This window comes from Lissotriton vulgaris, chromosome 11 (genome assembly GCF_964263255.1).
Source record: "Lissotriton vulgaris chromosome 11, aLisVul1.2, whole genome shotgun sequence".
Taxonomy (NCBI): Eukaryota; Metazoa; Chordata; class Amphibia; order Caudata; family Salamandridae; genus Lissotriton; species Lissotriton vulgaris.
The window spans coordinates 517,195,939-517,209,919 of NC_141699.1; the positions used below are offsets into that span (position 1 = coordinate 517,195,939).

General features: G+C 46.2%; 1 protein-coding gene and 1 pseudogene across 1 annotated transcript in view; one reads left to right on the top strand and one right to left on the bottom strand.

Annotated features, from left to right (window-relative positions):
- Window positions 1-13,981, top strand: part of LOC147683096 (zinc metalloproteinase-disintegrin-like cobrin) — a 2,407,169-nt gene that overhangs the window by 793,188 nt on the left and 1,600,000 nt on the right. The window lies entirely within an intron of this gene.
- LOC147683098 (uncharacterized) lies at window positions 2,974-4,092 on the bottom strand (annotated as a pseudogene).

The window sequence follows — 13,981 nt, forward strand, 5'->3', positions numbered from 1 at the left end:
CGTTGCGTTGTTGCGTGGCGTTGCGTGGTTGAGTGGCGTTGCATGTGTCAGAGGCTAAATGTAGCACAGGGAGACCTCCAGCGGTAAGACAATCAAAAACAACTTAGAAAACATTTCACAGTATGAAAAGATCAAACTAATGCTGGAGCGTGATACACCTCAGCTAAAAATCATGATAAATAACAACACACATTAGAAGTGAAACTGCAAGTACAGAAGGACCAGCTTTGCTTGTTTAAAACTCCCACTTCAGGCAGATAAGTGTAATGTGTAAAGCGTCTTGTGCACATGAGCAGATCATGGAGTCTGAGAATGGCAGCCGAAGCAAATACAAACAAGAAGAATGACTGTGAGGCGCATTGGTGTGAAGCACATCAAAGGGCTTCTCCTCCCCTAATTAGGTGAGGAGAAGCCGTTTCGGGGAAACTGAAGGTACAGCCGGCCTGCGGCCGGTCATGAATACTTAGGGGAGGAGAAGCCCTTTGATGTGCTGGGCTGGCTGGCCCCGAATGCGCGTGCATGTTATCACGTGGTTCACGTGAACAGCATGAAAATTGCAGGGCTGAAAGCCCTTTGGTTTGACGATGTTTTCGCCACTTGAATTCTCGCTCCGCTCGATGCGCTTGCGCACATCGATAAGTCGCGAGACCTAAAAACTGAGGGAGGACACCGCAAATCGCGTTGTAAAAATGTGCGATTTAGTGGTGTGGGAAGTAAACTACATGCGCATAGAAATCAACGCATTGCCGTTGCAACATCGTACGATGTTAAGGTACGCGATCTTGTCGAACACGCGATGTAATGACCGCGTTGTTAAAGCATGCGGTGTAATGGTTTACGATGTGTGAACATAGATTCTCTTCAGCATGCTCTAATCAATTGGTGCCCTCTGGTCTGGTGACTTCACTCCTTCCTGCCTAGCCCATCCTTTCAGTGCTGCCCTTACTGGGAAACCTGCAGTTGCGTCCACCTCCTCTTTCAGCTTTGTAAAGTGTGTGATTGCCGCCAGGTGTCTTGAAACCCATGTGTGTGGTTTCCTATTGTCTTTAACCCACAGCACAAATTGCTGCTCTGTTCCGACAGGGTGGTGGCCCTCCACTGATCTCAGGGAACGGGTCACTGACGTAAACATGCTGTAACACGCCTGGTATCTGGCTTGTGACCCAGGTGCCAATGATAATTCTCCCAAGGCCAATATCCTTTGCTCCTCCGTACCATGTACCACTCTTCTGCCTTGAAGGGCCTCATCTCTTCCATCGCCTGGGGGAGAGGCACCCGGAATTTTGCCCACTGAAGGCGCGAAAGAGCTTCAGCGGCCCACGTTCTCCACCCCTTAGACGTGCCTGGCACAAAATTACATATTCCTCAAAAGGCACCCCCTCACCAATTCCCTCAGCAGCCCCAACAAGACTTGGCAATTGCCAGATTGGCAGTTAACGGCCTGCACTCCAGCCATATTGTCCGACCAGAATATGATCCTTCTGTTAGCTAGGACTTATGGGCATAGATGGAGTGACAAAACAATTGGAAACATTTCCAGAACAGTGATGTTTTATGTAAGCCCATGTTTCTTGAGTGCGTATGGCCATTTTGTCGCACACCACTCCCTACCCAGAATGGCACCAAAAGCATCTCTCCCAGATGAATCAGTGAACAGCTGAAGCTGCTGACTGCTGCACCACGCCCGACACTGGTGCTGGAAACCAGGGTTCGAGCCTCAAGGTCGCGTCCACATCCTGTGATTCTGGGCAAATCACTTAACCTCCCCGTGCCTGAATGTGTAATGTAAATACGGTGTTCATGTAAAGCGCTCCAAAACCTTCGGGTCGAGTTTGCGCTATATAAAATATGCACAAAAAAATAAAAACTCATTCAGAAAGAACAGCTACATGCGCAGGTCATCTTTCAGTCCCTCACTAAGGCTCACTAAGGCTCACCAGGTAATGGAGTTTCTCTACTTTCACTATCGCTCTAGCAAGCAATCTGGCAAAGCTTCTCCCAGCTGGTATGATCCTACCCTCAAAGTTTAGCCTACCCAGCAAGCTCTATATTGTGGCCAGCGTCACTTTGTTCCTGCTCAGGACCTGCAGGATGTTGTTTTGAAGGGCCTCAACTTTATCTTTTGGCAGTCAGCACATCCCTGCTGTAGAATCAATTTCTATGCCTAAGAATGTCAAACATTCATTGGTCCCTGGGTCTTCTCTGGAACCAAGGGCACCCCTAGTGACTGACTAAGTTGTTGAAATGCCCAGAGGGTCTCGCTGCACTCCCTAGAATCTGCCTTACAGATGAAGAGAAAGTCATCTAGATAATGTAATGAGCTCCCTCAGAGGTTCCTCTGCCTCAATGCTCACTCCAGGAGGCAGGCAAACTTTTTGAATAAGGAACATGACACCGCGCAGGCCATGGGCATACATTTATTGTAGAAATATTGGTCGTCCCACCGCATGTCTAGTAGGTGAAAACTATCGGAATGGACTGGGAGGAGATGGAAGGCAGACTCAATATTCGGTTTTGCCATAGGAGCACCCTTGCGTGCTGCTCGCACCAAATCGACTGCCTCGTTGAACCAAGCATAACAAACGGAGCCCACTCCGTCGTCTAGGTAGTCATTTACTGACGATCTCTTGGGGTAAGAGAGATGGTGAATCATCCTGTTCTTGCGCTGCTCTTTTTTAGGCATAATCCCCAGAGGAGACACAATAAAATGTGGAAGGGGTGGTTGGGCAAATGGCCCAGCCACCCACCCCAAATGGCCCTCCTTCTCCAACTTCTCCCTGACCACCTCTAGTGCTTCTTTGGCTGAACGTAGGTTCTTGACCTCTCTCGTAACAGCATTCCAGAGTACGGAATCCTAACGCCCTCACTACAACCCCTGAAGAACAATTCACGCTCTGCTGCTCTAGGGGACTCTTTAAGGTGGGAAATGAAATGGGAGATGGCTCTAGCATGGAGTGTTTAGACTTAGAGCAATTAAGGCTGCTTTGCACCAGCGTTGGGGCCTCTTGGCTTATCAGTCTTGCCTCCTCTGCAAATGGTTGCTGGGTGCCGCCAAGCACACTTGGAGCAGGTGTGGGTGAATTTGCATGCAGTGCCCCAAGTGCAAGCCCCGTTTTTGGACAACCTGCATGCATTGTTGGCCCTATGCTGATAACCCCCTCCCACTCTGTGGGCTCTTGCCCCAAAAGGAATGCCTAAACTGCTGTTTAAAATAGTATGGTTTTGTCAGTCTGTGCTTTAGGAAGGTGGTGTCTCTGCCTGTATGGCTGTTGCCATTACCCATGTACTGCACCCAGAGCTCAATCTCCAGACAATCCCATGATATCCCCGGTGCCAGCTCGATCTTTTCCCTGAACTCTCTCTCGTAATTCAACCAGCCTGTGCCCCATTACACTTGTATTCCTAATAAATTACCCTGTTATATTTGCACAGGGCAGGCCACTGTTCGGGGTCTTTTCAATGATGACCGTGGATAACATGGCAAATGCTTCTAACCAGCTGTCTATTGTCTCATCTGGTTTAACCTTCCTATTCCCCTTATGTTTATCCACATCCTTACTCGACACTGTGATGTCTGCACCTTCCTTGGCGAACATAAGCAATGAAAAAATGTCAATGAACTCCCTGTTCCAAATTCTCTCTCTGGCTTCTAAAGGAACTCTCCATGCCAAAGATGATCTTCCTGTCAGCAAAGGCGTATCAGACCTAATCAAAACACTCTTGCTATTTGCACATGCAGTAACGTCCACAACACCCGTGCCTGACCCCCGCCCCCGTTGCCATAGAGGAATGCTGCCCTGCACCCTCACCTGACTTGCACTCGCTTGATTGGCGCTGGGACCCTGCCCCCCTGTGCCTGACTCAACCAACAATTTTGCAGAGACCATGAAGCTGTGCATTGCTTCCATCATCTTACCCAGTCCTTCTTGCATTCTGACCAGATACTCCCGGTGTTTGGCTGTGAACCAGCTCCTGTGCAGGCTGGTTGGTCTGCCTCTGTACCGCCGGCACGCTAGTCTGTGGGTCAAGTCCCTGCCCTGTGGGGTTAGCACTGTTCCCATTGCCTGTGTCTTGCCCTCCACTGTCCTTCATGCGTCTGTTTGTTCCTCTCTCCCCTTGTGAGGTTGACGGGGCTTCCGTTCCTGCTAGCTTGCTCGCCCTTGCCTTTTTTGGCTTTCTTCAATTTTCACTCACCAGCCTAGTTGGTGACATGCTTCATCATTGGGATCCCACCAGAGAGGCCGAATGCCTCCCTGGTGTGCTACAACGCCTGAATTACCGCTGTAATCCAGGCGTCGTAGCACACCAGGGAGGCATTCGGCCTCTCCGGTGGGAACCCAATGATGAAGCATGTCACCAACTAGGTTGGTGAGTGAGGGTTCTTTTAAATAAGAGGGATTCCTCGTGCTGTTACCTTTTTGACTTCTCACTTTTTCGTTGTTATTGATATTAAATAGGGGGAATAAGTGTGACTACCCCTCTTTCTCTTGGTGATGTTACGTTTCTTTAATTTTCCCCCAGCAGCCGCTCTCGCTGATCACTTCCTTTTGGCAGGTTGAGCACTTTGGACTTCAAGACCAGAATCCGTTGGCTGCAACCCCTCAGCGTCTGTCAAGGTGAGTGCTGCTGACTGTTGTGGCATCTCTTCCATCACCAACATCTTTCTTCCTTGCCCACTCTATCCCTTTTGCCTGCCCTATGGCCATGGGCCATGAACTTCGCCCATACTTTGGCATTCTTGTGGCTAGGCTCCGGGGAGAAAACCGGCGGGGAACCGTGGTCCTCCATTACTCCGAGCGTGCGTGTGAGTGAGTGAAATAAATCTGCAATTGAGAGAGGACAGCTTTACCATCATGTGCATGGGAATGTGTCACCAGAATCAGTGATTGCATTAAAGACGGCCCATTGGAATTGCCCCGCTGTACCCAAATGTACAAGACTTCATATTGGGCATGCGCCCTTCTGAAAGTTACTTTAGCGTAAAACCTTCACTCCTATTGTTGGAACTGGCTCTTCTTGCAGGGTCATCCCCGAACTTTTTGCTTCTTCCTCCCTTCTTTTTCCTGACCCGTGGCTGTTGGCAATAGGACTCTGAGCACTTTACCACTGGTGATCAGTGCTAAAGTGCATATGCTCTCTGTGTAAATTGTTATTGTGATTGGATCTACATGATTGGTATATTTGTATCACTAAGAAGTCCCTAGTGCACTGGGTGTGCCACGGCTGGTGATGACAAAGGCTACTAGTGGGCCTGCAGCACTGATTGTGCCACCCACATGAGTAGCCCCAAAATGGTGTCTCTGGCCTGCCACTGCAGTGCCTGTGTGCAGTCTGTGAACTGCCATGTCCTCCTGGTCAGTGTCCCCACTGACCAGGCCTAACTCTTCTTTTTTTGTGCACATTGGTCACCCCTATGGAAGGCCCAAGGTACCCCCCTGGGCAGGGTATGTGAAAGGTAGAGCATGTACTGGTGCAGGTGACATGCTCTGGTAGTGAATGACAGCCATTTTTCGTTTTTCACTATTGTAAGGCTATCTTGCTCCATAGGCTAACATGGGGGATGCTGGCTACAGTGGCTACCAGCATTTCTTCCTATAGGAACAAGATAGGACATAAGAGTCTAGTATCCCTGAACTCAGAATTTAATAACACATCTTTTAGGAAAGGTTGTTTTTAAATCCTGTGTTTGAGAACAGCACTTTTAGAAAGTTGCTCTTCTCTTGTTTGACTCTTCTGTGTGCCTTGGCCTGTTTGTGTATTGACTGTCTGGTTTTAGAGTGACAGGTGCTGGGGATTCCCCAGGAGGCTGGCTGAGTCAGCCCTAGGCTGAATGACTGCATTTGCAACTTGAGTGGTGGGAGGAGATAGCACCTGGGCCTGAATAGGGCTGTGCCTGCCTTCCACAATGCTGGTTTCACCTCCTGCTGGGCGGCTGACGACCCTGCCCCTCACTCTGAAAGGAAAGGAGAAGCCAGGAAAACAAAGTGCTCAAGAAACACCCAGAACTGGTTCAGACCGGGCTCAGGGCCCACTTGCACAAAGAGAACAAAGACTTTTAGGGGTATAAGTACAGGACCCCTGACCACAGAAAATTAGACCGTCCTGGAATCAAGAAGGAACCTCTGCCAAGGAGAAAGCTGAAACTGAAGAAGGAAGATTGTCCAGCTGTTGCTCTGCTGGATTGCCCTGCTGTTGCTTTGCTGCCAAAGAGAGGGGAAGGACTTTGCTGTGCTGTGTCCCCTTGCTTGAAGGAATCTCCAAGGGCCTGAGAAGAGCTGGCTCCCTGCTCTGAAGTCCCAGGAACAAAAGGACTTCACCCCCAGCTTCCCCTGAGCTCTACTGAGAGAGTTCTGTCCTTCCTGGAGTGCTTGGCCCATGTGTGGTGCCTCTGGAAGTTGTACCTGTGTTGGGAAGCTGGAAACTAAGCTTGAGAGACTTTGCTAAAGAAAAGTTAATGCATCGCTCGCTGAGGAGCGCATCCCCGACAGTGCGAGAAGTTTCCCGCCGCTACGAAGGTCAAGATCGTCGCAGCGCCTGTTGCCGCTGTCAGAGCCATCACATCCTTCGTTTGCGGGACGCACCCGATTGGTGCGGGAAGTTTTAACATCGCTGCGAGTGTCGTCGCTGAGCCTGTCGTCGCTGGGTGAGATCGCTGCACCGCCTGCTTGCGGACCGCATCACGTCGCTGCGAGAGTCATCGCCTAAGCCATCGCATCGAGGAGCTGCGAGAGAGAGATCGCTGCTGGATCGTGCATCGTCGCCCCGGAGATCGTCGCAGCCCCTACGAGTTTGACGCATCATGCCTTTGCGAGAACAAACTTCCTACGGAACCTACACACTGGAATCCATACAAGTGGCCTTCCTCCCCATACAGACCGGATTCATCACAACACGCCCGCTGCTGCAGCGGGGCTGTCACAAACGCCTCCCCAGGGTCTCAGGAGCAACGCATCGCTTGTTTTCCCCCGCACCAGCTTCTGCTTTTGGAACTTTGTTGCAACTAAAGGTACTGTGTCTGAAAGGTGACGCAACTGTTAACTTTTCACGCAACTGTGTATTATTTTATCGCAACCTAAAGGACTTTTTTATTGCAACCTTAAGAACTCTTTTGAAACCATATTCTCGAACTGTGTATGTTGGATTTTTGTTGTTTTGGTCTTGTGTAGTTTAGATAAAATACCTTTATTTTTCTAAACTGTTGTGGAGTCAGTTTGTGGTGTTTTCACTGTGTTACTGTGTGGGTTGGTACAAATACTTTACACATTGCCTTCTGATTAGCCTTGACTGCTCGTGCCAAGCTACCTAGAGGGTGAGCAGGGGTTATCTCAGAGGATTTCCTCCTTAATCTGACTAGAAGCAAGGGTCCCTATTTGGACAGTGGTACCTACCTCTGCCAACTAGGGACCCCCATTTCTAACACCTATCATGACATGAAACAAGGTAAACCTCGCTTTTATAATGGGCTTACACACTTCTGAAAGTTGTGAGATTGACTTAGCACCACTTTGGGTCTGCATTCGCCCATAACCTTGCCCTCAGTACCCTCGGTGATAAAGCCTCTGCCAGTGTCTGAGTTGATCCCTTAGGCAGTTCCTCCTATCCGGCTATGCTGTGCCTCTCCAGATTGCGTGCTAGCGACTGGATGGTGCTCTATGGTTTGCCACAATTACCTGTAAGATGAAGCAGCGAGTAATCAAATTATATTTGTTTCTTCAGTCCACGCAGATGTCACCTGGCCAACAGATGGTGATCCACATATCCCTCTTGGAACACATATTGCCAAGTCACCTGACCAAAGGTTCCTAATATCATACTCCAACCTTTCACGCATACTTCCTTGATGGTGGCAAGGGGCCCCCTCCCCCACTACGTATTTTCCTCCCTTGTGTGGGCAACCATGAAATGGAAGGACAGCGCCGATTGTCCACTCCCATTGGTGCTTGACCTACTTACTTACCATGTGTGGTCCAGCTCACTGTAACACACTGCACAGATCCTCCAGGTGTCAGAGACTCAGCTCAGCCGTGCCTGAAAAGGTGACTGGTTAATACATGGTTCCACTGTGACGCCCCACTGCCATACATACCACAGCGTGACAGGATGCCACCTAACACCATCGTATTTGTACCCCTTTTAATTTATCCTATACCTCCTCCTCCCCAATATTACAGTAACCACCAGCGCCAACATCACGCTGCCCATTAGGCACATGCTAAGTACTCCAAGTGTATTTTGTACCTGCAATAACGATCCCCGAGTAACATATTATGTTAACCTAGGCTGACAGTCCTAGTTATGATAAATCCGCACCAATTTAATAATTCACCTTCGTTCAAAACTAGCTGCATACCTGTAGAGGGTCGGTAATAGTTTAAAGTGACATAACTGGCATGTCATGCTGTAATGACAAACAGTATTGTAATTGCCTACCACTCCATTTCGCCGTCTCCTCTGAGCACGGACCGACTCACGCGGAGTTCATCCACCTGCCCTTGGTGCCTTCCGTGTTAAAATAATCTGAAAAATAAGTAAAAGTTGATCAAACAGTCCCCCGGCTCCCCCCAAAAGGTTTCCAGCAGGCACCTTGTTGCACCCAGCCACGCTTATATGTTTCGAGATGGTGTTACCACTTTCACATGTGACCGCACTTACGCCTGAATTAGGCCCGCCGAAAAGAAAGTCTTTAAAAAAAAGAATTATTATATTTAAAACTGAGGGAAAGCTACTCAGCGGGCATTCACTGCCTGCACAACTGACTGAATCTGCGCTCATCCATTCCTTTATTTATTTATTTATTCATTTTATTATTATTATTATTTTTTCAAGATGGCGGCTGCATCGGTCAGCCGACCGACCCATTGCAGGCTCTTTCCATTAATTCAAATGTTAGCCACGCCCCACATCCCCCCTTGTAGATCAGGGGATGCAACAAAAGGGTTGTTTCACACCCCAAATTTAAAAAAAAACTTGTAAGTCCCCTATCCAGAAGCAAGGATTGTTGCCCTGGGCCGTAGGCACAAGAGTAAACAAGTAGCTGGCCCCAGGCAGCCATGCTGACCATGCCCCTCAACCTCCACCCGGAAGCAGAGTTTGGCACTCTGGAATAGTGCACCAACCACAGCGCCTCAGCCACAAATGAACAATTAACCAGTCTGCCCCATGTAGGCTGGCAACCCTGGGAGACAACGAGTTAGCCTTGCCGCATAGGGGGCACAAGGGGCTGCCGCCACCAGCAGAAATGCCAGCGGCTGCCTCTATGCCCTCACATGCCAACCCTGCTCCACCCAGACTACTGGGTCTACCAGCGGGATAATGGTGGCCATGCTACAAGCTTTCAGAACTAATTCCTTCATTCTCAGACCCCGCCAGGAAGTCCGTTAGTCATTGTAAATTTGTATATTTATCTATTTTTGTACATTCTTTGCTTGCTGTGTTTGATATTGTGTTCCTCTTGCTGTGTCTTGCTATTTCTGTACGTTCTATTTTGTAACATTTCTCTCATGTAACGTAACTGGTTCTATTGTACAGAATTCTGACACCTTCTGGTAAAGTCTGTGCTTTATAAAAAATCATAAATATTAATAATAATAATAATAATAATAATAATAATAATAATAATAGAATGTAACAAAGCACCAGTTGCGGGAGGGTGAATGTGCTGCGTCACCGCCATAGATGGAACACCAGCAGCTGCAACCAGACGCAGCTGCCCCCAGACCAGTCGACTTCGGCGGCCTTACCAACACAACCAAGAGGCAGAGATAGCCGCGGGGCAAGGGGAGTGTTGCCACTATACAGGGAACACCAGCAGCTTCCCATCAACTCTGGCGATTACGTTAGAGAGCAAACCGGCTTGCTGCAGACAGCCAAGTCAACTGCTGCCCTTTGACCGAGGACACCTAGTGACCATTCATGTCCGAGGCAACCTTTTATTGATATTAGTGCTGGAGGGTGGGGGGTATTGTTTTAATTGTAATTCTACGGTGAAATGGCGGGTGTGTTACTGCACCGCACCCTTATCCTGATGTTGGTACGACAGAGCTGCAGCCTCCCCCACTGTCCTTCATTTGCTCACCTCTAGAAAACAAGCATTTACATTGCAATAGGTCTCGCAATGACATTATTTTGAGATATTTGCATCGTAAATGACATTTTTAAAAAAAAAATTCCCTTTCTAAAAAACAAAGAAAATGCTCTAATGCAAAATGGCAATAGCTAACTTTTTTGTAACTGCGAAATCTATCGCATTGCATTTGTACTAGTGTGAGTTATCGGTATTGTAAATGCTACTGGTCCTTTCACTAAGAGAAAGGTTACACAAGCATTTGCAATGCAATAGGTTTCGTACTTGCAAGATTTTTAGGTAATGGCATTGTAAATGGCAATGTCTTTTTTTATTTGTTTAAAAAACCTGCACTAATAAAAGATATCGTCATTTACAATACTATGTTAAAGTTTCGAAAATGCGACCCCTATTGCTATGCCAATGCTTGTTTTCCAATGGCAAGACCTAAAAATGGGTATGTTCGCCAAGCACATATCTTTTGCGTTTTTGCACTTTGTTACGCAGCAAGGTGCATTAGTCAAAGCTATTTCGGTTTCTAGATTTTTTTGTATTTGATATCGGAGTATTTTTTTTTAGTTTCAACATTCAATTCCAGAGGAACAGAGCAACCTGTAAAGAGTCTGCTGAACCCAATTCCCGGCAATAAATAGCAAGTGAAGGAGGCTGTCGAAGACGGAAGCAGTCGCAGGGATGTGCTGAGAAAGGCTGAGTCTGAAAAGGCACAATTATTCGTGAACTGCCCAGTGCAAGAAACAGCATGGGGTTTACAGGAAGGAAGATTAGTCATGGAGAGGACAAAAAGAGAGCAGGCCTGCAAAGGAGAGACTGGACTGTCAGTTGAAGAGAACCAGGTGACAGGGCTCGCACAAGAGTTAAAGTCTATCTGCATAAAGGGTAACAAGGCTTGGAAAAGTGGGAGGATGAACCCGAATAAAGCACAAGGCGAGAGAGGGTAGAGAGGCTACAGAAAGATACATGAACTGTGAAAAGGGTACAGAGAAACATAGGTCCTGCTAGCTTGTTGTGGTGATGGTGGTGCAGCTTGACTTTACGTTCCCACCTCTGTCCTTGACCTGTTAGTCAGTTTTCCTGATCGGGTAATGATAAACCGTTCTAGGTACCTTGTTCTTTTTTAATAAGCAATCCACCCTACTGAACTAGGTTCATGCACACTAAAACTCCTCTGTCCTGAGGAAGGCTCAGCAGATTTAGCTTTCGGGTCAACACACTGACACTTCAAATCACTTATTATTTTGAAACAACTCATCATTAAGCTCAACCGTGATTTCTCAATATTTAGGACTGATGGATTTCTTTTTTCTTATGGGGGGTGGGTTTAAGCTCCAGGACAGGAAAGGCACAATTGAAGGAGAAACCTTCATCACCACAACGGAGACCCCGTGATGCGTTGTTTTTCTCACCCTACAATCAGTGTGTTAGAGGTTATATGTCCTCCGGCAGAAGACAAAGATGACTGTCCTAAAGTAGCCCTCGGAGCCTATCTCTTCCACTGTAACCCCAGACTCACCACATGGACTTCCCTACCGTCCCTCAAAACTCATTCTCCTGCACTCGACGCACAAGCTCTCCCTCACCGGTTCACTCAGCACTTGCTCTCTCGAGCCTTCAATTCCCCCTAGAGGTTCTGCCACTCGCAGCACACTGCAGCCTGTCTCCCACAGTCACCTCGTGACACTCGCCTGCAGCCGTGTAAGGTATAGTCTTTCTTCCTTTTTATTGTGTTCATGATGTCATTCTGATGTAATGACATTCTGTATGTTAACACGTTCCACTTCTTGCATCCTCGAGGAGAGTGTATCTTCAAACATGTTTATGTTTGAAGATGCGTCTCCCGAGGATGTCCTTGCAGTTTAAGCTACAGCTGTTAATTGATTCATTGGGCTGTTGGTATTTTGAAGAGCCGGTTGCACTCCCGTGTTGATGCTGGAATAAATCTTAATTTGGATTTCACCCGGACCTGTTTATTCTCATTTCTGCTTAACCACCTCTACTTTACATTTGGCGACGGGATTTTGGTAAAAATAAATCATTTCTGGCATCTTCACTAATTTCTCAGAAGGCTACGCTGCTTCGTAACCACCGTCTTCTGGGAATATATTTGTTGCACTTTGCTGATTTTGAAGTGAAACGTGAGCTTTTCACCTTCCTGCTACTTCGGATCTCATACGAGGAGTTTTCAGCAGGATACACATTTAAAAGTTAATCCGTGATTTCAGACGGAACCAAGCAGCCTTCAAATAACGCGAGAGGAGAACGTGGTGACGTCATTGTAAAACGGAGGAAGTCATTTTCTAATACAAATTTCATGAGTTTAACGCGATGCGCACAACTTAGTTAAGGAGAAGTAAATATTTCAGTTGAAAGTCGTTGTGTTTGCGCTTAATTGATATTGGGGTCGTTTAAAGATTTCAGGAGAAACTGAATGCCATGTGCAAGTTTTAATTTACATTTATCGAGTGATGTTCATTCATGGTAAGCTGTTTGACAGTATTTCTTGGCACATTTTAAAGACTGTGGAGATTTGAAAGAGTTAAACTGAAATCTTTTTAGAGCTTCAGTTCTTTGATAGATCTTCACAATGGTATGTGCAAGTTTATAATTGTCATTTCACGAGTGATTTTGGAGTTTTTCAACATTTTTTAAAAAAAACTTTGGAGTTTTAAAAGACTGCTTTTATGTAAATTTTAAGAAACATCTCTTTAAAGACATTTGACTGAAACAGCTTCTGGGGCATTTTAAAGGCATTCATCATTTTAAAGACGTTTAACATTTTAAAGACATTCAGCATTTTAAAGACATTCAGCATTTTAAAGACATTCAGCATTTTTAAAGACATTTAACATTTTTTTTTAAGACTACAAAACTCAGTCAAAAGCTGTAAGAAAGGAAGAGTACAAAAGTTGCATATTTACAAACTATATTATTTTCAAAGGAAATTTATTTATTTATAAACATTTTTAAAAATGGCTAATAATCAACAGGTGATTATTCTGAACAAATTCTTACCTGTTAATGAAAAACCTGTGGAACCGTGGAAAACCTGGTTTAGAAGCTTCGAGAATTATTTAGTGGCAATTGATGCAGAGGAATATGCTCCTAAAAGGAAGCTTGCTATTCTTTATAGTCATTTGGGAAGAGCTGGTAGAGAAGTTTACGATAACTTACCCCTTTCAATTCCACCTTCAGGAAGAGGCGAAGGCTGGAATGTTTACCGAGATGCAGTTCTAAGACTTAATAGGAAATTTTTGGACCTTCCGAATGTCATTCTGGAGCGTTTTAATTTTAGAAAGAGAAAGCAAAACTTGGAGGAAAGCGTAGAAGATTTCATTTCAGTTTTGCGGAACATGTCAGCTGATTGCAACTTTGGGGCTGATTTAGACATTTACATCAGGGATCAATTTGTTTATGGTTGTTGCCATAAAAAAATTCAAGAACGAATCTTAAGTTGCAGGGATCCAACATTGGCTGAGGTGGTTGATATGGCTAAAAGTATCGAAAGGAGCATTGTTTCTTCAAAAAGTATTATGGTTGAAAATGTTTCTCCTGTTAACTTTGTGCAGAATGATGTTTCTGTTAATGCAGTGTCATTTAAGAATAGTTTTAGTAAACCTCAGCAGAGAGTTAATAACACATTGTGTTTCAGGTGTGGATCGAGAACACATCTCAGTAACAGTCCCATGTGTAATGCTCTAGGGAAGAAGTGCACGAACTGTCTGAAGTTTGGTCATTTTAATAGTGTGTGCAGGGCCAGGCCTGTACACGTTAATTCTGTGTCAACGCGTGAGAATGTTGATCAGCATGATCAACATGATGTTTTTTCAGGGTTTGATGTGGTTCCCTTAAAATCTGATATGCAACATGTTAATATTAAGCCCTTAGAATTACCTTCAGTTT